This window comes from Mustelus asterias, chromosome 27 (assembly GCF_964213995.1).
Source record: "Mustelus asterias chromosome 27, sMusAst1.hap1.1, whole genome shotgun sequence".
In the NCBI taxonomy this organism is placed as follows: domain Eukaryota; kingdom Metazoa; phylum Chordata; class Chondrichthyes; order Carcharhiniformes; family Triakidae; genus Mustelus; species Mustelus asterias.
The window spans coordinates 3,415,974-3,439,471 of record NC_135827.1 but is presented as its reverse complement, the minus strand read 5'-3'; positions in this window follow the sequence as shown (position 1 = coordinate 3,439,471).

Here is a 23,498-nt window from a genome sequence, read left to right as displayed (position 1 = left end):
TGTAAATAAACTCTCGTCGAAGAAGAAAAAAGAGAGTATGGAGCAGATACTGAAGCCGGAACGTCTTACACTAGATCCACGTGCGGTGGGCACCTCTAACACCTTCGACCACTGGCTGAAGTGTTTAGAAGACTACCTGGCAGCCTCCGCAGCGGTCACCACAGATGATGACAGACTCCGGGTCCTCCATGCGAGGGTAAGCGACACTGTCTACCTCGCGATCCGTGCGGCTACCGATTACACAAAGGCCCTCGAGCTTCTGAAGAAGCGTTATATCAAACCGCCCAACGAAATACACGCTCGTTACCTCTTAGCCACTCGACGACGGCGGTCTGGCGAAACGATGGAGGAATACGCGAACGAGCTCCAACAGCTAGCCAGGGGCTGTCGCTGCAAAGCTGTGTCGGCTGAGCAGAGTATGAACGACCTCGCCTGAGATGCGTTTGTGGCGAGAGTCGGATCGTCGTACATTCGACTTAAACTACTGGAGAAAGGTAACCTTGACCTTACCCAGGCAATAGAGCGAGCGGAGATGCTGGAGACGGCCTCCACAAGCCTAGTATTGTATCCTGAAGACCACGTGGAGAAAACATGGCAGGAGCAGTCGCCAATCCCTCCTCGTCCCTCGGGTTCGAAATGCTGCGTAATGGCGTTCTCACACTCGGGCCAGACGACAGCAGCAGCTCCGGGCGGCCCGCGGTGTTACTTCTGTGGGGGAGCGAAGCATACTCGGCAACGGTGTCCCGCTAAAGCTGTGTTGTGCTCCGCCTGCGGTAAGAAGGGGCACTATTCGAAAGTGTGCCGATCTAAATCTAGGAACAGCAGTGCGGCCTGTGATTCCTCAGAGCCCGGTTCTTCGTTGTCGAAATCATCGAGGGTTTCGTCCACGTGCGAGGCCAGGACGACGCCATTACGGTCGACGGAGTCGGAGATGTGTGACCACCAGGGGTCGCTGAGTTTGGCGCCATCACCCACGTGCGACCTATGGGAGCGGCCATGTTGGTCGGCACCGACCGCGAACGACCAGCAGGGGTCATCCTCATCGATTTCAGCTGCCTGCAGTGGCGCTCATGAACCAACGGTGGCGTCGATCATCCTGGACCAGGCCAAGCCTCATAGACTTGACAAATCTATGATGAACATCCAGGTAAATGACCACTTGATTTATTGTCTGTTTGACAGCGGGAGCACTGAGAACTTTATCCACCCAGACACTGTGAAGCGGTGTGGACTCCGGATTCAACCTGTCAAACAGACAATTTCTATGGCATCGAGGTCCCGGTCTGTCACCGTGCTAGGGAGTTGCGTGGTAACTTTAACGGTGCAAGGCACAGTTTACGAGCGTTTCAAGCTCCTAGTGTTGCCGCACCTTTGCGCGCCAATACTTCTCGGACTTAACTTCATGGTCCACTTGAGGAGTGTAACCCTACAGTACGGTGGGCCACTCCCTTCACTGGCAGTGGGAAAGCAGCAGCAGCCTCCAATTGCCTGTAGCCTCTCGACGCTGAAGATCACCACACCCTCCTTGTTCCAGAATCTTGTGCCAGGCTGCAAGCCCATCGCGACTAAAAGTAGGCGTTACAGCACTGAGGATCGGATTTTCATTAGATCTGAGGTTCAGCGGCTCCTCAAAGATAGGATCATACAACCCAGTGCTAGTCCGTGGAGAGCGCAGGTCGTGGTGGTCAAGAGCGGGAACAAACCCCGGATGGTCATTGACTACAGTCAGACCATTAACCGATATACGCAGCTGGATGCGTATCCCCTCCCGCGCATATCTGATATGGTCAATCAGATTGCGCAGTACCGGGTGTTCTCCACCATAGACCTCAAGTCTGCCTACCACCAACTCCCCATTCGCCCAGAGGACCGACAATACACGGCTTTTGAGGCGGATGGTCGCTTGTATCACTTTCTCAGGGTTCCCTTTGGTGTCACCAATGGGGTCTCGGTCTTCCAGCGTGCTATGGACCAAATGGTGGACCAGAACGGGCTGCGGGCTACCTTCCCGTACCTGGATAATGTCACCATCTGTGGCCATGACCAGCAGGACCACGACACGAATCTCCTGAATTTCCTACGCACTGCATCTCGCCTGAACCTGACCTACAACAGGGAGAAGTATGTGTTTCGTACGCGCCGTTTAGCCATCCTAGGATACGTGGTGGAAAACGGGGTCATTGGCCCTGATCCAGACCGTATGCGCCCCCTTTCTGAACTTCCCCTGCCCACTAGTGCAAAAGCACTGAGAAGATGCTTAGGCTTCTTCTCTTATTATGCGCAGTGGGTTCCCAATTACGCGGACAAAGCCCGTCCGCTCATTAAGTCCACTACTTTTCCCCTAACGCCAGAGGCCCGATTGGCCTTCGATAAATTAAAAGCCGACATCGCGAAAGCTACGATGCACGCTGTTGATGAGTCCATCCCCTTTCAGGTGGGGAGCGATGCATCTGATTTCGCCCTGGCCGCCACACTTAACCAGGCGGGCAGGCCCGTCGCATTTTTTTCCCGCACCCTCCAAGGCCACGAAATCCGGCATTCAGCGGTGGAAAAGGAGGCCCAGGCCATTGTGGAGGCCGTCAGGCACTGGCGCCATTACTTGGCGGGAAAACGGTTCACCCTGATCACGGACCAGCGGTCCGTGGCGTTCATGTTTAATAACACGCAGAGGGGCAAGATCAAGAATGACAAGGTCTTGTGGTGGAGAATTGAACTCTCCACCTATAACTATGACATCATGTATCGTCCAGGGAAACTCAATGAGCCCTTGGATGCCCTCTCACGTGGAACATGCGCCAGTATACAGGAGGACCGTTTGCAGGCTCTCCATAATGACCTATGCCATCCTGGGGTCACTCGGCTCTACCACTTTATAAAAGCCCGCAATCTGCCCTACTCGGTGGAGGACGTCAGGTCCATAACAAGAAGCTGTCGGGTATGCGCGGAATGCAAACTGCACTTCCGACCTGACCGGGCACATTTAGTCAAGGCCACTCGTCCCTTCGAGAGACTGAGTGTCGATTTTAAGGGCCCCCTTCCCTCAACAGATCGGAATGTGTACTTCCTCAACATCATTGACGAGTACTCCACATTCCCTTTTGTTGTTCCCTGCTCTGATACATCCGCTGCCACGGTTATCAAGGCATTCCGTGGTCTTTTTACCCTGTTCGGGTACCCCGGCTACATTCACAGCGACAGGGGCTCGTCGTTCATGAGCGATGACTTGAGGCAATACCTGCTTTCATACGGGATTGCCTCTAGTAGGACCACGAGCTACAACCCTAGGGGTAATGGACAGGTGGAACGTGAGAATGCTACAGTCTGGAAGGCTGTCTTACTGGCGTTGAAGTCAAAAAGCCTTCCAGTCTCCCGTTGGCAAGAGGTGCTCCCTGATGCGCTCCATTCTATTCGCTCACTCCTGTGTACGGCAACCAATGCTACTCCCCATGAGAGGATGTTTTCATTCCCTCGGAAGTCTTCCTCGGGGACCTCATGACCGTCTTGGTTGACGTACTCAGGACCTGTCCTCCTGCGGCGGCATGTAAGGGCCCGCAAGTCCGACCCGTTGGTCGAACAGGTCCATCTCCTCCACGCCAACCCTCAGTATGCCTATGTGGCATTCCCTGACGGGCGAGAGGACACGGTCTCGATCCGAGACCTAGTGCCAGCAGGGGACGTAGCAACCCCTGTCGCTCCCATACCCCCTGTTACAAACCCCTTAACTCTTGTTTCTCCCCCGGACACGGCACGGGCAGCATCGGGACCATTGCTTAACCCTTTTACTCCCGTGTACAGCTTGCCTGAGTCCAGAGGATGGTCGCCACTTCAGGGCGTGTCGGGACTCCATGGATTACCGTCACCTCAGGGTCAACCGGCCTGTGAGTCTGTGGAGGAACAGCTGGACATCGCCTTGGGGAGAACGCCACCGCAAGTGCCTACTCCGGTGTCACCGCCAGTATTGAGGAGGTCACAACGACGGTGCGGTCCCCCTGACCGTCTGAACTTATAGACTGATGACAAATTATTCTGTTTTTGTACCCCGCCGGCCTTTGTTCTCAAAGGAGGGGTGAATGTGGTGAACCATCGTTGGTTCCCACTGGATAGTACTGAGCCAGGGTCTGGCCAGTACTACAAGTATGTACATATGTTGCTGTTGGGTTAGGGATGGGTTGTGCTACTTGTTGCTGTTGGGGTTAGGGTGGGGTTGTTACACCTTTGTATTGTAGTGTTGTGGTACATCCCAGTCGGGCTCCGCCTCCTGGGAGAGGTATAAAGGTCCCTGCTCTGGCTGGGACCCCGCAGTCTGGGATCGTGTATAATTGTTAGCTGCTTTGTTACAGCAAATAAAAGCCTTTATTTCCTGAGCATCAAGCCTCATGTATGATAACGCGCATCAGTCTGTCATTGGTTGAGTTGGATTTGTCGTGTTTTTGTGTGTAGGACATACCCGGGCAATTTTCCACATTGCCGGGTAGGTGCCAGTGCTGTCGTTGTACTGGAACAGCTTAGTTAAGGATGCGGAAAGTTCTAGACCAAAGGTCTTCAGTATTATTGCTGGAACGGTGTCAGGGCCCATAGCCTTTGCAGTATCCAGTGCCGTCAGCCATATCTTGATAACACGTGGAATGAATCGAATTGGCTGTTATCAGGGAAGCTGGGAACCTCCGGACGAGGCCGAGATGGATCATCTACTCAGCACTTCCAGCTGAAGATTGTTACAAATATTTCAGCCTTACCTTTTAATCTGGTGTGCTGGATTCCCCCCTCAATGAGGAGCCTCCTCCCTCAGTGAGCGTTTTATCCACCACCATTCACGATTGTATGTGACAGGACTGCAGAGCTTAGATCTTATCTGTTTGCTGTGGGATTGCATATCTCCTGAGTTGTAAATTCACCAGGTTGACACCTCAGTTTTAGGTCTGCCTGGTGTTGCTCCTGACACGCTGTCCTGAATCTTCATATAACCAGGGTTGATCGCCTGGTTAAAGATTAAGGGGTGGAGGACTTGGACAAATTGTTAAAGAAGTATCTTACTTTTGTTTTCATTGAGTAAACAGATGTTGTGAAGGTTACACTAAACAAGAAGACAGCAGCTGTGAACAGGGTCATAAGAGAGGAGCTGTACTAAACTGAACACTGGCAAGTTACCCGGTCTAGAAAAAATGCATGTTCGGTTGGTGAAAGTTACTAAGAGAGAAATAGCAGAAGCCTCAGTGATTATCTTTCACTCCTCACTGGAGAGAGGAGTGATGCCAATAGACCAGGAGATTGCTGATGTTAAGAAAAGAGGGCAGGACCAACCAGGAAAATAAAGGCGGATCAGTGTAACATCAGTGGTAGGGAAATTATTGGTAACCATTATCAGCGGAATCTTTCATTTGGAAATGCATGGGTTAAGCAAGGACAGTTGAATTTGTTAAAAGCAAATTGTGTCTGAACTAATTGATTGAATATTTTGAGGAGTTAACAGAGAATGTTGATCAAGGTATAAGAACAGGAAATTCTGCAAACACTCAGTAGACCTGATTGCATTTATGTCTTTATTTTAGAGTTCCAGCATTTGGAGCACTCTGCTTTGTCTTAGAGATTGATCAAGCTAAGTCTAGTTGATGTACATATAAACTTCCAAAAAACATTTGACAAAGTGCCCAGCAGGATAATGAAGATGGAAGCCGACGGAATTAAGCAGAGAATGGCAGCCTGGATTTAGAATTGGCACAGTGACAGGGAAAGGGAGGCGATGGTGGATGGATGGGCCTCACACTGGGAGGGAGTTTGTAGAGGGTTTCCCAAGGGTCAGTTTCAGATTCATTAATCTTTGCAATTTTTAGACACAGCACAGGCTTAGCCACAGGGAGCAGCATTGTAAAGTTACTGATAGTCAAAGAGCAGATAGCTATGAGGATAGTTATAGGCTTCAGGATAGTGTGGACTGAATGGTGAAATGGGCAGAAGTATGTGCTAAGACAAGGTGAGAAGGGATGGACTGGCTCATAAGAACATAAGAAATAGGAGCAGGAGTAGGCCATCTAGCCCCTCGAGCCTGCCCTGCCATTCAATAAGATCATGGCTGATCTGATAGTGGTTTAGTTCCACTTACCCGCCCGCTCCCCATAATTCCCTTATTGATCAGAAATCTATCTACCTGTGACTTAAACATATTTAACGGGGTAGCCTCCACTGCTTCAATGGGCAGAGAATTCCAGAGATTCACTACCCTCTGAGAGAAGAAGTTCCTCCTCAACTCTGTTCTGAACTGACTCCCCCTTATTTTGAGACTGTGTCATCTAGTTCTTGTTTCGTTTCTAAGTGGAGAGAATCTCTCTGCCTCTACCCTGTCTAGCCCCTGTTCCCTGCTATTCAACCTCCTTGGTTGGTCACATGTGTCTTTTTCGCGAATGCAAAAGTTCTAGTCAATAGAAAGGTGAAAAATCATATTTTTAAGAAATGGAGCAGATCCTCATGATATACAACAGATGGAATTCAGTGCAGACAAGTGTGAGTTAATGAACTTTGGGAAAATTAATATCCAGAGACAGTAAATGGCATCATTTTGAAAAGTGCAGATGAGCAGAGTGACCTTGGTGACTTCATACACAACTCCTGAATGGTGATCAGGGAAGTCGAAAAGCTGATTTAAAACGTATTGGAATTATTTGGATTTATAAATAGAGGATTCATTTGTCCGTGAGACTATCAGTAGGAGTCACCAACGCAAACTCCTTGTGGACACAGCACATTGAAGATATCCTTCATGTGTTGTGAGGCACTACCGCCATGTTAACTGGGATAGATTTCAAAGAGATCCAGCAGCTCAAGACTGGGCATTCATGAGGCTCTGTGGGTCATCAGCAGCAGCAGAATTGTACTCAACCACAACATGTAACCTCATCGCCCGGCATATCCCCCACTCCACTATTACCACCAAGATCTTTAATAGAGCCAAAAGGGAAAGACATGTGGGGGGGTGATCTTGAGCCCACGTTGGCCATCCGTGCGAATGCTGGAGGGGCTAAAGATCTAAGGCTGAAGAAAGATGCCGCACCAAAGACTGCTTCATAAGATAAAGGTGCACGGCGTTACGGGTAATGTATTAGCATGGATCGAGGATTGGTTAACTAACAGAAAGCAAAGAGTGGGGGTAAATAGGTGTTTTCTGGTTGGCGATCAGTGACTAGTGGTGTGCCTCAGGGATCAGTGTTGGGACCGCAATTGTTTATGATTTACATAGATGATTTGGAGTTGAGCACCAAGTGTAGTGTGTCAAAATTCACAGATGACACTAAGATGGGTGGCAGAGCAAAGTGTGCAGAGGATGCTGAAAATCTGTGAAGGGCTATAGATAGTCTAAGTGAATGGGCGAGGGTCTGGCAGATGGAGTACAATGTTGGTAAATGTGAGGTCATCCTTTTTGGTAGGAATAGCAGCAAAATGGACTATTGTTTAAATGGTAAAAAATTGCAGCATGCTGCTGTGCAGAGGGACCTGGGTGTCCTTGTGCAGGAATCTCAAGGAGTTGGTTTGCAGGTGGAGCAGGTAATTAAGAAGGCAAATGGAATTTTGTCCTTCATTGATAGAGGGATGGAATTTAAAAACAGCGAGATTATGTTGCAGCTGTATAAGGTGCTGGTGAGGCCATACCTGGAGTACTGTGTACAGTTTTGGTCTCCTTACTTGAGAAAGGATGTACTGGCACTGGAGGGGGTGCAGAGGAGATTCACTAGGTTGATTCCGGAGTTGAAAGAGTCGGCTTATGAGGAGAGACTGAGTAGACTGGGGCTATACTCATTGGAATCAGAAGAATGAGGGGAGACCTTATAGAAGCATATAAGATTATGAAGGGAATAGATAAGATAGAAGCAGGGAAGTTGTTTCCACTGGCAGGTGAAACTAGAACTAGGGGGCATGGCCTAAAATAAGGGGAAGCAGATTTAGGACTGAGTTGAGGAGGAACTTCTTCACACAAAGGGTTGTGAATCTGTGGAGTTCCCTGCCCAGTGAAGCAGTTGAGGCTACCTCATTGAATGTTTTTAAGGCAAGGATAGATACATTTTTGAACAGTAAAGGAATTAAGGGTTATGGTGAGCGGGCGGGTAAGTGGAGCTGAGTCCACAAAAAGATCAGCCATGATCTCATTGAATGGCGGAGCAGGCTCGAGGGGCCAGATGGCCTACTCCTGCTCCTAGTTCTTATGTTCTTATGTTCTTATCTGGAAGTTGCAGTTCTCACGATTTTGGATCTTCCCCGCCCCTTGCCGACGATGTCATCAGCTTCATGCCAATAATGGGCGTGAACCTGATTTACATGCACTTGCATATGGTTTAATGTGACTAAACAGTCCCCACATCTTGTCTTAACCCCTCACCATACATGCAAAGGGTGCCGACGTGACGTTACATTGGTGCAGTTTACAAAGATTCACATAGACATGAATCTGGCGTGCAGATCTCCCTGGGGTGTAAAGATAAATATAGACTTCGGGGGGGGGATGAGGGACATTGCAAGGCAGTGCTCTGGCAATGCCACCTGGCACTGCAGCTTGGCACAGGTTGCCACTGCCAGGTTGGCACACACCCATGTCGACACTGCCACCCTGTGTCAAGGGGCCGGCTGACCTCAGTGAGAGCCTCACGGTGAGGGGGATACATGCAGATTGGTTGTGGGCCGGGAGCGGATAGGCAGGCAGGGGATACCAGTGATGGTGTTTGGGAAGGGCGGGGAGGGGGGGGGAAGAAGGAGCCGATGATTGCGGAGACGGGAGAGGGGACAGATCACAGGAGTGTGTGAGGGAGGGGGGATTGAGATGAATGCTGGCTCTGTTTGAGGGTGGGGAGGACAGCTGCTGAGATCTCCCCGGAGTGGGCGTAGTGGGGGGGGGAGTATATTGCTGCTCTGATCAGGGTGCCCTTCAAAGCTGGTGCCCTGATCTCTGTCGGGGTTTTGCTCTGTAGTTAGGCCCCATCTTCTTGTATGACGGCGTGAAACACGCCCCCCTGACTTTTTTTGACAGAATGTGGTAGAATCTGGAGAGAAAGTCGACCAGTTTCTCTGGTGAGAAACATGGGGTGATTCTCCCATCCCAATGCGCTGCTTTGGTAGCACGGTGGGCCAGGAGACTTCAGTGGAGGCTGTTTCGTGGGCTCCCTGCTGGGCACCTTGCCCCTCACGCATCTCCCAATGCCGGATTTCTGGCGCCATCAGCTCTGTGCCAGAAATCGGCGCTCAGCTGCCTAATCTACCCGGACCCTAATTTCCATTCTATTTAACTGCTATTAGCCTGCCCAGGACTGAAACCTCCAGGTCCGCTAGCACCTCCACCCCCCCCTCTCCGCCCCTCCCCCCGCCCCAGCCGCCAGGAGTGTTTCGTTACAGTGGGGTTTACAATAGTTCCGAACTTGCGGGGAGCTGGCGGCCGGACTCCGCTGGAGTGAAGGCAGGGAAATCGAGGCCCCAGAGAGGACCTGACACTGGGTTGGGGTGCCCCCTGGACATTGCCACTTTGGCAGTGCCAACCTGGGTCCCCGGCCCTGCCCAAGATGCAAAATGCTAATGACCAGGGGGCATCTTGGCACCGCCCACGGGGCATAGGGCAGTGTCAAGGGGACGGGGCTGAATGGGGGGGTGGGGCCTGATGTGGGCAGAGCCTCTGGGGGCAATGGGTGGGAGCAGGGAGTCCTGCTGCCACTCTGCATTTGGGCTGAGTGACAGAGGGAGGGAGGCCAGCAATTGGGGCTGGCATATCAGGGTGTGGGGGAGATGGGACGGTCAGCCTGCTGGGGGGTCGAGGCTGCAGATGGGTTGGGTTGGCACTGGTTTTGATTTGATTTATTATTGTCACATGTATTAGTATAGAGTGAAAAGTATTGTGTCTTGCACACTATACAGACAAAGAATACTGTTCATAGAGAAGGAAGGGAGAGGGTGCAGAGTACAGTGTTACAGTCATAGCCAGGGTGTAGAGAAAGATCAGCTTAATGTGAGGTAGGTCCATTCAAAAGTCTGATGGCAGCAGGGAAGAAGCTGTTCTTGAGTTGGTTGGTACGCGACCTCAGACTTTTGTACCTTTTTCCCGATGGAAGAAGGTGGAAGAGAGAATGTCCGGGATTGGGGCTGCCGATGGGGGGGGCGAGAGTTGAAGGTCATGGATGTATTTCCGGAGATTGGGATGGGCAGGGCCCAGATATGTTCAGGGGGGGTCAACAACCGGGCCAAAGGCGGTTGCACAGCTGGTGATGCGGGGCTGGCCAGTGATTGGGAGGCCAGAAATGCAGGGCTACTGTGTATCCGCCAATCTCAGCACTTATAGATAGGCACATGCTCAGTGGCCTGCTCGGCGCTATGCTGCCGGCCGGCCTCTCCAGCGGGAGCAGGCCCCGTCCACTGGTTTCTGGAGTGAATCACGCCACTGCACGCTGCAGTGCACAGAGTGTGGGAGATTCATTTGGAAACTTCCGCTGGAAAAACCAGCGGGATTTACTCCAGTTATTACGTAAATTTGACACATTTTGGGAGATCTTCCCCACAGTTTTTCTTGCCAGAAAAATACGGTGCAATATTTTGGTAAGATTCAGCCCACGGTATATATGTGATAATCTATGTGGTTATAGTGAAGGATATGGGTTGCAACAGAGAGGATTATATTCAATGCTATAAGTTTTTATTGAATGTTTTGGGATGTGTTAAAAAGAGATACATCAGAGGGTGTGTTGGAGACTGAAACTGGGAAGACAACGGAATGTGTCTTTATATTGCATTTCGGGGGGGAGTTAGGGTAATGTGTGCAGGGGGAAGGGTTGTCAGTATATTGTGTGTAGGGGGAGTCAGTATATTGTGTGTCGGGGGAGTCAGTATATTGTGTGTAGGGGGAGTCAGTATATTGTGTGCAGGGGAAGTCAGTATATTGTGTGCAGGGGGAGTCAGTATATTGTGTGTAGGGGGAGTCAGTATATTGTGTGTAGGGGGAGTCAGTATATTGTGTGCAGGGGGAGTCAGTATGTTGTGTGTAGGGGGAAGGGTTGTCAGTATATTGTGTGCAGGGGGAGTCAGTATATTGTGTGTCGGGGGAGTCAGTATATTGTGTGTAGGGGGAGTCAGTATATTGTGTGCAGGGGGAGTCAGTATGTTGTGTGTAGGGGGAGTCAGTATATTGTGTGGAGGGGGAAGGGTTGTCAGTATATTGTGTGCAGGGGGAGTCAGTATATTGTGTGTCGGGGGAGTCAGTATATTGTGTGTAGGGGGAGTCAGTATATTGTGTGCAGGGGGAGTCAGTATGTTGTGTGTAGGGGAGTCAGTATATTGTGTGTCGGGGGAGTCAGTATATTGTGTGCAGGGGGAGTCAGTATATTGTGTGCAGGGGGAGTCAGTATATTGTGTGTAGGGGAGTCAGTATATTGTGTGTCGGTGGAGTCAGTATATTGTGTGTAGGGGGAGTCAGTATATTGTGTGCAGGGGGAGTCGGTATATTGTGTGTAGGGGAGTCAGTATATTGTGTGCAGGGGAAGTCAGTATATTGTGTGTAGGGGGAGTCAGTATATTGTGTGTAGGGGAGTCAGTATATTGTGTGTCGGGGGAGTCAGTATATTGTGTGTAGGGGGAGTCAGTATATTGTGTGCAGGGGAAGTCAGTATATTGTGTGCAGGGGGAATCAGTATATTGTGTGCAGGGGGAGTCAGTATATTGTGTGCAGGGGGAGTCAGGATATTGTGTGTAGGGGGAGTCAGTATATTGTGTGCAGGGGGAGTCAGTATATTGTGTGCAGGGGGAATCAGTATATTGTGTGTAGGGGGAGTCAGTATATTGTGTGCAGGGGGAGTCAGTATATTGTGTGCAGGGGGAATCAGTATATTGTGTGTAGGGGGAGTCAGTATATTGTGTGCAGGGGGAGTCAGTATATTGTGTGCAGGGGGAATCAGTATATTGTGTGCAGGGGGAGTCAGGATATTGTGTGCAGGGGGAATCAGTATATTGTGTGTAGGGGGAGTCAGTACATTGTGTGCAGGGGGAGTCAGTATATTGTGTGCAGGGGGAATCAGTATATTGTGTGCAGGGGGAATCAGTATATTGTGTGTAGGGAGAGTCAGTATATTGTGCGCAGGGGGAGTCAGTATATTGTGTGTAGGGGCAGTCAGTATATTGTGTGTAGAGGGAGTCAGTATATTGTGTGCAGGGGGAGTCAGTATATTGTGTGCAGGGGGAGTCAGTATATTGTGTGTAGGGGGAGTCAGTATATTGTGTGTAGGGGAGTCAGTATATTGTGTGTCGGGGGAGTCAGTATATTGTGTGTAGGGGGAGTCAGTATATTGTGTGCAGGGGGAGTCAGTATATTGTGTGTAGGGGAGTCAGTATATTGTGTGCAGGGGAAGTCAGTATATTGTGTGTAGGGGGAGTCAGTATATTGTGTGAAGGGGAGTCAGTATATTGTGTGTCGGGGGAGTCAGTATATTGTGTGTAGGGGGAGTCAGTATATTGTGTGCAGGGGAAGTCAGTATATTGTGTGTAGGGGGAGTCAGTATATTGTGTGTACGGGAGTCAGTATATTGTGTGCAGGGGGAGTTAGTATATTGTGTGTAGGGGAGTCAGTATATTGTGTGCAGGGGGAGTCAGTATATTGTGTGCAGGGGGAATCAGTATATTGTGTGTAGGGGGAGTCAGTATATTGTGTGCAGGGGGAGTCAGTATATTGTGTGCAGGGGGAATCAGTATATTGTGTGTCGGGGGAGTCAGTATATTGTGTGCAGGGGGAGTCAGTATATTGTGTGCAGGGGGAATCAGTATATTGTGTGCAGGGGGAATCAGTATATTGTGTGCAGGGGGAGTCAGTATATTGTGTGTAGGGGGAATCAGTATATTGTGTGCAGGGGGAATCAGTATATTGTGTGTAGGGGGAATCAGTATATTGTGTGCAGGGGGAATCAGTATATTGTGTGTAGGGGGAGTCAGTATATTGTGTGCAGGGGGAGTCAGTATATTGTGTGTAGGGGGAGTCAGTATATTGTGTGCAGGGGGAGTCAGTATATTGTGTGCAGGGGGAATCAGTATATTGTGTGCAGGGGGAATCAGTATATTGTGTGTAGGGGGAGTCAGTATATTGTGTGTAGGGGGAATCAGTATATTGTGTGCAGGGGGAATCAGTATATTGTGTGTAGGGGGAGTCAGTATATTGTGTGTAGGGGGAATCAGTATATTGTGTGCAGGGGGAATCAGTATATTGTGTGTAGGGGGAGTCAGTATATTGTGTGCAGGGGGAGTCAGTATATTGTGTGCAGGGGGAATCAGTATATTGTGTGCAGGGGGAATCAGTATATTGTGTGTAGGGGGAGTCAGTATATTGTGTGTAGGGGCATTCAGTATATTGTGTGTAGGGGCATTCAGTATATTGTGTGTAGGGGGAGTCAGTATATTGTGTGTAGGGGAGTCAGTAAATTGTGTGCAGGGGGAGTCAGTATATTGTGTGTAGTGGGAGTCAGTATATTGTGTGCAGGGGGAGTCAGTATATTGTGTGTAGGGGCAGTCAGTATTTTGTGTGTAGGGGGAGTCAGTATATTGTGTGTAGGGGGAGTCAGTATATTGTGTGTATCAGGAGTCAGTATATTTTGTGTAGGGGGAGTCAGTATATTGTGTGTATCAGGAGTCAGTATATTGTGTGTAGGGGGAGTCAGTATATTGTGTGTTTCAGGAGTCAGTATATTGTGTGTAGGGGGAGTCAGTATATTGTGTGTAGGGGAGGCAGTATATTGTCTGTTGGGGCAGTCAGTATATTGTGTGCAGGGGGAGTCAGTATATTGTGTGTAGGGGAGTCACTATATTGTGTGTATCAGGAGTCAGTATATTGTGTGTAGGGGGAGTCAGTATATTGTGTGTAGGGGGAGTCAGTATATTGTGTGTACGGGAGTCAGTATATTGTGTGCAGGGGGAGTCAGTATATTGTGTGTAGGGGGTGTCAGTATATTGTGTGCAGGGGGAGTCAGTATATTGTGTGTAGGGGAGTCAGTATATTGTGTGTCGGGGGAGTCAGTATATTGTGTGTAGGGGAAGTCAGTATATTGTGTGTAGGGGGAGTCAGTATATTGTGTGTAGGGGAGCCAGTATATTGTGTGTCAGGGGAGTCAGTATATTGTGTGTAGGGGGAGTCAGTATATTGTGTGCAGGGGGAGTCAGTATATTGTGTGTAGGGGAGTCAGTATATTGTGTGTAGGGGAGTCAGTATATTGTGTGCAGGGGAAGTCAGTATATTGTGTGTAGGGGGAGTCAGTATATTGTGTGTAGGGGAGTCAGTATATTGTGTGTAGGGGAGTCAGTATATTGTGTGCAGGGGAAGTCAGTATATTGTGTGTAGGGGAGTCAGTATATTGTGTGTCGGGGGAGTCAGTATATTGTGTGTAGGGGGAGTCAGTATATTGTGTGCAGGGGAAGTCAGTATATTGTGTGTAGGGGGAGTCAGTATATTGTGTGTACGGGAGTCAGTTTATTGTGTGTCGGGGGTGTCAGTATATTGTGTGCAGGGGGAATCAGTATATTGTGTGTAGGGGAGTCAGTATATTGTGTGTCGGGGGAGTCAGTAAATTGTGTGCAGGGGGAGTCAGTATATTGTGTGTAGGGGGAGTCAGTATATTGTGTGCAGGGGGAGTCAGTATATTGTGTGCAGGGGGAATCAGTATATTGTGTGCAGGGGGAGTCAGTATATTGTGTGCAGGGGGAGTCAGTATATTGTGTGTAGGGGGAGTCAGTATATTGTGTGCAGGGGGAGTCAGGATATTGTGTGCAGGGGGAATCAGTATATTGTGTGTAGGGGGAGTCAGTATATTGTGTGCAGGGGGAGTCAGTATATTGTGTGCAGGGGGAATCAGTATATTGTGTGCAGGGGGAGTCAGTATATTGTGTGCAGGGGGAGTCAGGATATTGTGTGCAGGGGGAATCAGTATATTGTGTGCAGGGGGAGTCAGTATATTGTGTGCAGGGGGAGTCAGGATATTGTGTGCAGGGGGAATCAGTATATTGTGTGTAGGGGCAGTCAGTATATTGTGTGCAGGGGGAGTCAGTATATTGTGTGCAGGGGGAATCAGTATATTGTGTGCAGGGGGAATCAGTATATTGTGTGTAGGGGGAGTCAGTATATTGTGCGCAGGGGGAGTCAGTATATTGTGTGTAGGGGCAGTCAGTATATTGTGTGTAGAGGGAGTCAGTATATTGTGTGCAGGGGGAGTCAGTATATTGTGTGTAGGGGAGTCAGTATATTGTGTGTAGGGGGAGTCAGTATATTGTGTGTAGGGGAGTCAGTATATTGTGTGTCGGGGGAGTCAGTATATTGTGTGTAGGGGGAGTCAGTATATTGTGTGCAGGGGGAGTCAGTATATTGTGTGTAGGGGAGTCAGTATATTGTGTGCAGGGGAAGTCAGTATATTGTGTGTAGGGGGAGTCAGTATATTGTGTGTAGGGGAGTCAGTATATTGTGTGTAGGGGGAGTCAGTATATTGTGTGTCGGGGGAGTCAGTATATTGTGTGTAGGGGGAGTCAGTATATTGTGTGCAGGGGAAGTCAGTATATTGTGTGTAGGGGGAGTCAGTATATTGTGTGTACGGGAGTCAGTATATTGTGTGCAGGGGGAGTCAGTATATTGTGTGCAGGGGGAATCAGTATATTGTGTGTAGGGGGAGTCAGTATATTGTGTGCAGGGGGAGTCAGTATATTGTGTGCAGGGGGAATCAGTATATTGTGTGTAGGGGGAGTCAGTATATTGTGTGCAGGGGGAGTCAGTATATTGTGTGCAGGGGGAATCAGTATATTGTGTGTAGGGGGAGTCAGTATATTGTGTGCAGTGGGAATCAGTATATTGTGTGCAGGGGGATCAGTATATTGTGTGTAGGGGGAGTCAGTATATTGTGTGTAGGGGCAGTCAGTATATTGTGTGTAGGGGGAGTCAGTATATCGTGTGCAGGTGGAGTCAGTATATTGTGTGCAGGGGGAGTCAGTATATTGTGTGTAGGGGAGTCAGTATATTGTGTGCAGGGGGAGTCAGTATATTGTGTGTAGTGGGATTCAGTATATTGTGTGTAGGGGCAGTCAGTATTTTGTGTGTATCAGGAGTCAGTATATTTTGTGTAGGGGGAGTCAGTATATTGTGTGTATCAGGAGTCAGTATATTTTGTGTAGGGGGAGTCAGTATATTGTGTGTATCAGGAGTCAGTATATTGTGTGTAGGGGGAGTCAGTATATTGTGTGTAGGGGCAGTCAGTATATTGTGTGTAGGGGGAGTCAGTATATTGTGTGTATCAGGAGTCAGTATGTTGTGTGTAGGGGGAGTCAGTATATTGTGTGTAGGGGAGGCAGTATATTGTCTGTTGGGGCAGTCAGTATATTGTGTGCAGGGGGAGTCAGTATATTGTGTGTATCAGGAGTCAGTATGTTGTGTGTAGGGGGAGTCAGTATATTGTGTGTAGGGGAGGCAGTATATTGTCTGTTGGGGCAGTCAGTATATTGTGTGCAGGGGGAGTCAGTATATTGTGTGTATCAGGAGTCAGTATGTTGTGTGTAGGGGGAGTCAGTATATTGTGTGTAGGGGAGGCAGTATATTGTCTGTTGGGGCAGTCAGTATATTGTGTGCAGGGGGAGTCAGTATATTGTGTGTATCAGGAGTCAGTATGTTGTGTGTAGGGGGAGTCAGTATATTGTGTGTAGGGGAGGCAGTATATTGTCTGTTGGGGCAGTCAGTATATTGTGTGTATCAGGAGTCAGTATATTGTGTGTAGGGGGAATCAGTATATTGTGTGCAGGGGGAATCAGTATATTGTGTGTAGGGGGTGTCAGTATATTGTGTGCAGGGGGAGTCAGTATATTGTGTGCAGGGGGAATCAGTATATTGTGTGTAGGGGGAGTCAGTATATTGTGTGCAGGGGGAGTCAGTATATTGTGTGCAGGGGGAATCAGTATATTGTGTGCAGGGGGAGTCAGTATATTGTGTGCAGGGGGAGTCAGGATATTGTGTGCAGGGGGAATCAGTATATTGTGTGTAGGGGGAGTCAGTACATTGTGTGCAGGGGGAGTCAGTATATTGTGTGCAGGGGGAATCAGTATATTGTGTGCAGGGGGAGTCAGTATATTGTGTGCAGGGGGAATCAGTATATTGTGTGTAGGGGGAGTCAGTATATTGTGTGCAGGGGGAGTCAGTATATTGTGTGTAGGGGGAGTCAGTATATTGTGTGTAGGGGCAGTCAGTATTTTGTGTGTAGGGGGAGTCAGCATATTGTGTGTAGGGGGAGTCAGTATATTGTGTGTATCAGGAGTCAGTATATTTTGTGTAGGGGGAGTCAGTATATTGTGTGTATCAGGAGTCAGTATATTGTGTGTAGGGGGAGTCAGTATATTGTGTGTTTCAGGAGTCAGTATATTGTGTGTAGGGGGAGTCAGTATATTGTGTGTAGGGGAGGCAGTATATTGTCTGTTGGGGCAGTCAGTATATTGTGTGCAGGGGGAGTCAGTATATTGTGTGTAGGGGAGTCACTATATTGTGTGTATCAGGAGTCAGTATATTGTGTGTAGGGGGAGTCAGTATATTGTGTGTAGGGGGAGTCAGTATATTGTGTGTACGGGAGTCAGTATATTGTGTGCAGGGGGAGTCAGTATATTGTGTGTAGGGGGTGTCAGTATATTGTGTGCAGGGGGAGTCAGTATATTGTGTGTAGGGGAGTCAGTATATTGTGTGTCGGGGGAGTCAGTATATTGTGTGTAGGGGAAGTCAGTATATTGTGTGTAGGGGGAGTCAGTATATTGTGTGTAGGGGGAGTCAGTATATTGTGTGTAGGGGAGCCAGTATATTGTGTGTCGGGGGAGTCAGTATATTGTGTGTAGGGGGAGTCAGTATATTGTGTGCAGGGGGAGTCAGTATATTGTGTGTAGGGGAGTCAGTATATTGTGTGTAGGGGAGTCAGTATATTGTGTGCAGGGGAAGTCAATATATTGTGTGTAGGGGGAGTCAGTATATTGTGTGTAGGGGAGTCAGTATATTGTGTGTAGGGGAGTCAGTATATTGTGTGCAGGGGAAGTCAGTATATTGTGTGTAGGGGAGTCAGTATATTGTGTGTCGGGGGAGTCAGTATATTGTGTGTAGGGGGAGTCAGTATATTGTGTGCAGGGGAAGTCAGTATATTGTGTGTAGGGGGAGTCAGTATATTGTGTGTACGGGAGTCAGTATATTGTGTGCAGGGGGAGTCAGTTTATTGTGTGTCGGGGGTGTCAGTATATTGTGTGCAGGGGGAATCAGTATATTGTGTGTAGGGGGAGTCAGTATATTGTGTGCAGGGGGAATCAGTATATTGTGTGCAGGGGGAATCAGTATATTGTGTGCAGGGGGAGTCAGTATATTGTGTGTCAGGGGAGTCAGTATATTGTGTGCAGGGGGAGTCAGTAAATTGTGTGCAGGGGGAATCAGTATATTGTGTGTAGGGGGAGTCAGTATATTGTGTGCAGGGGGAGTCAGTATATTGTGTGCAGGGGGAATCAGTATATTGTGTGCAGGGGGAGTCAGTATATTGTGTGCAGGGGGAGTCAGGATATTGTGTGCAGGGGGAATCAGTATATTGTGTGCAGGGGGAGTCAGTATATTGTGTGCAGGGGGAGTCAGGATATTGTGTGCAGGGGGAATCAGTATATTGTGTGTAGGGGCAGTCAGTATATTGTGTGCAGGGGGAGTCAGTATATTGTGTGCAGGGGGAATCAGTATATTGTGTGCAGGGGGAATCAGTATATTGTGTGTAGGGGGAGTCAGTATATTGTGCGCAGGGGGAGTCAGTATATTGTGTGTAGGGGCAGTCAGTATATTGTGTGTAGAGGGAGTCAGTATATTGTGTGCAGGGGGAGTCAGTATATTGTGTGCAGGGGGAGTCAGTATATTGTGTGTAGGGGGAGTCAGTATATTGTGTGTAGGGGAGTCAGTATATTGTGTGTCGGGGGAGTCAGTATATTGTGTGTAGGGGGAGTCAGTATATTGTGTGCAGGGGGAGTCAGTATATTGTGTGTAGGGGAGTCAGTATATTGTGTGCAGGGGAAGTCAGTATATTGTGTGTAGGGGGAGTCAGTATATTGTGTGTAGGGGAGTCAGTATATTGTGTGTAGGGGGAGTCAGTATATTGTGTGTCGGGGGAGTCAGTATATTGTGTGTAGGGGGAGTCAGTATATTGTGTGCAGGGGAAGTCAGTATATTGTGTGTAGGGGGAGTCAGTATATTGTGTGTACGGGAGTCAGTATATTGTGTGCAGGGGGAGTCAGTATATTGTGTGCAGGGGGAATCAGTATATTGTGTGTAGGGGGAGTCAGTATATTGTGTGCAGGGGGAGTCAGTATATTGTGTGCAGGGGGAATCAGTATATTGTGTGTAGGGGGAGTCAGTATATTGTGTGCAGGGGGAGTCAGTATATTGTGTGCAGGGGGAATCAGTATATTGTGTGTAGGGGGAGTCAGTATATTGTGTGCAGGGGGAGTCAGTATATTGTGTGCAGTGGGAATCAGTATATTGTGTGCAGGGGGATCAGTATATTGTGTGTAGGGGGAGTCAGTATATTGTGTGTAGGGGCAGTCAGTATATTGTGTGTAGGGGGAGTCAGTATATCGTGTGCAGGTGGAGTCAGTATATTGTGTGCAGGGGGAGTCAGTATATTGTGTGTAGTGGGATTCAGTATATTGTGTGTAGGGGCAGTCAGTATATTGTGTGTAGGGGAGTCAGTATATTGTGTGCAGGGGGAGTCAGTATATTGTGTGTAGTGGGATTCAGTATATTGTGTGTAGGGGCAGTCAGTATATTGTGTGTAGGGGCAGTCAGTATTTTGTGTGTATCAGGAGTCAGTATATTTTGTGTAGGGGGAGTCAGTATATTGTGTGTATCAGGAGTCAGTATATTTTGTGTAGGGGGAGTCAGTATATTGTGTGTATCAGGAGTCAGTATATTGTGTGTAGGGGGAGTCAGTATATTGTGTGTAGGGGGAGTCAGTATATTGTGTGTATCAGGAGTCAGTATATTGTGTGTAGGGGCAGTCAGTATATTGTGTGTAGGGGGAGTCAGTATATTGTGTGTATCAGGAGTCAGTATGTTGTGTGTAGGGGGAGTCAGTATATTGTGTGTAGGGGAGTCACTATATTGTGTGTATCAGGAGTCAGTATATTGTGTGTAGGGGGAATCAGTATATTGTGTGCAGGGGGAGTCAGTATATTGTGTGTAGGGGGTGTCAGTATATTGTGTGCAGGGGGAGTCAGTATATTGTGTGTAGGGGAGTCACTATATTGTGTGTATCAGGAGTCAGTATATTGTGTGTAGGGGGAATCAGTATATTGTGTGCAGGGGGAGTCAGTATATTGTGTGTAGGGGGTGTCAGTATATTGTGTGCAGGGGGAGTCAGTATATTGTGTGCAGGGGGAATCAGTATATTGTGTGTAGGGGGAGTCAGTATATTGTGTGCAGGGGGAGTCAGTATATTGTGTGCAGGGGGAATCAGTATATTGTGTGCAGGGGGAGTCAGTATATTGTGTGCAGGGGGAGTCAGGATATTGTGTGCAGGGGGAATCAGTATATTGTGTGTAGGGGGAGTCAGTACATTGTGTGCAGGGGGAGTCAGTATATTGTGTGCAGGGGGAATCAGTATATTGTGTGCAGGGGGAGTCAGTATATTGTGTGCAGGGGGAGTCAGTATATTGTGTGCAGGGGTAGTCAGTATATTGTGTGTAGGGGGAGTCAGTATATTGTGTGCAGGGGGAGTCAGTATATTGTGTGCAGGGGGAATCAGTATATTGTGTGCAGGGGGAATCAGTATATTGTGTGTAGGGAGAGTCAGTATATTGTGCGCAGGGGGAGTCAGTATATTGTGTGTAGGGGCAGTCAGTATATTGTGTGTAGAGGGAGTCAGTATATTGTGTGCAGGGGGAGTCAGTATATTGTGTGCAGGGGGAGTCAGTATATTGTGTGTAGGGGGAGTCAGTATATTGTGTGTAGGGGAGTCAGTATATTGTGTGTCGGGGGAGTCAGTATATTGTGTGTAGGGGGAGTCAGTATATTGTGTGCAGGGGGAGTCAGTATATTGTGTGTAGGGGAGTCAGTATATTGTGTGCAGGGGGAGTCAGTATATTGTGTGTCGGGGGAGTCAGTATATTGTGTGTAGGGGGAGTCAGTATATTGTGTGTAGGGGGAGTCAGTATATTGTGTGTCGGGGGAGTCAGTATATTGTGTGTAGGGGGAGTCAGTATATTGTGTGTAGGGGGAGTCAGTATATTGTGTGCAGGGGGAATCAGTATATTGTGTGTAGGGGAGTCAGTATATTGTGTGTCGGGGGAGTCAGTATATTGTGTGTAGGGGGAGTCAGTATATTGTGTGCAGGGGAAGTCAGTATATTGTGTGTAGGGGGAGTCAGTATATTGTGTGTACGGGAGTCAGTATATTGTGTGCAGGGGGAGTTAGTATATTGTGTGTAGGGGAGTCAGTATATTGTGTGCAGGGGGAGTCAGTATATTGTGTGCAGGGGGAATCAGTATATTGTGTGTAGGGGGAGTCAGTATATTGTGTGCAGGGGGAGTCAGTATATTGTGTGCAGGGGGAATCAGTATATTGTGTGCAGGGGGAATCAGTATATTGTGTGTAGGGGGAGTCAGTATATTGTGTGTAGGGGCATTCAGTATATTGTGTGTAGGGGGAGTCAGTATATCGTGTGCAGGTGGAGTCAGTATATTGTGTGCAGGGGGAGTCAGTATATTGTGTGTAGGGGAGTCAGTAAATTGTGTGCAGGGGGAGTCAGTATATTGTGTGTAGTGGGATTCAGTATATTGTGTGTAGGGGGTGTCAGTATATTGTGTGTAGGGGGAGTCAGTATATTGTGTGTAGGGGGAGTCAGTATATTGTGTGTAGTGGGAGTCAGTATATTGTGTGTATCAGGAGTCAGTATATTGTGTGTAGGGGGAGTCAGTATATTGTGTGTATCAGGAGTCAGTATATTGTGTGTAGGGGGAGTCAGTATATTGTGTGTAGGGGAGTCAGTATTTTGTGTGTAGGGGGAGTCAGTATATTGTGTGTACGGGAGTCAGTATATTGTGTGTACGGGAGTCAGTATATTGTGTGTAGGGGAGTCAGTATATTGTGTGTAGGGGGAGTCAGTATATTGTGTGTAGGGGGAGTCAGTATTTTGTGTGTAGGGGAGTCAGTATATTGTGTGTAGGGGAGTCAGTATATTGTGTGTAGGGGGAGTCAGTATTTTGTGTGTACGGGAGTCAGTATATTGTGTGTAGGGGAGTCAGTATATTGTGTGTAGGGGAGTCAGTATATTGTGTGTAGGGGGAGTCAGTATTTTGTGTGTAGGGGGAGTCAGTATATTGTGTGTAGGGGCAGTCAGTATTTTGTGTGTATCAGGAGTCAGTATATTGTGTGTAGGGGGAGTCAGTATATTGTGTGTATCAGGAGTCAGTATATTGTGTGTAGGGGGAGTCAGTATATTGTGTGTAGGGGAGTCAGTATTTTGTGTGTAGGGGGAGTCAGTATATTGTGTGTACGGGAGTCAGTATATTGTGTGTACGGGAGTCAGTATATTGTGTGTAGGGGAGTCAGTATATTGTGTGTAGGGGGAGTCAGTATATTGTGTGTAGGGGGAGTCAGTATTTTGTGTGTAGGGGAGTCAGTATATTGTGTGTAGGGGAGTCAGTATATTGTGTGTAGGGGGAGTCAGTATTTTGTGTGTAGGGGGAGTCAGTATATTGTGTGTAGGGGCAGTCAGTATTTTGTGTGTATCAGGAGTCAGTATATTGTGTGTAGGGGGAGTCAGTATATTGTGTGTAGGGGGAGTCAGTATATTGTGTGTAGGGGGAGTCAGTATATTGTGTGTAGGGGCAGTCAGTATTTTGTGTGTATCAGGAGTCAGTATATTGTGTGTAGGGGGAGTCAGTATATTGTGTGTATCAGGAGTCAGTATATTGTGTGTAGGGGGAGTCAGTATATTGTGTGTAGGGGAGTCAGTATTTTGTGTGTAGGGGGAGTCAGTATATTGTGTGTACGGGAGTCAGTATATTGTGTGTACGGGAGTCAGTATATTGTGTGTAGGGGAGTCAGTATATTGTGTGTAGGGGGAGTCAGTATATTGTGTGTAGGGGGAGTCAGTATTTTGTGTGTAGGGGAGTCAGTATATTGTGTGTAGGGGAGTCAGTATATTGTGTGTAGGGGGAGTCAGTATTTTGTGTGTACGGGAGTCAGTATATTGTGTGTAGGGGAGTCAGTATATTGTGTGTAGGGGAGTCAGTATATTGTGTGTAGGGGGAGTCAGTATTTTGTGTGTAGGGGGAGTCAGTATTTTGTGTGTACGGGAGTCAGTATATTGTGTGTAGGGGGAGTCAGTATATTGTGTGTAGGGGGAGTCAGTATATTGTGTGTAGGGGAGTCAGTATATTGTGTGTAGGGGGAGTCAGTATATTGTGTGTAGGGGAGTCAGTATATTGTGTGTAGGGGGAGTCAGTATTTTGTGTGTAGGGGGAGTCAGTAT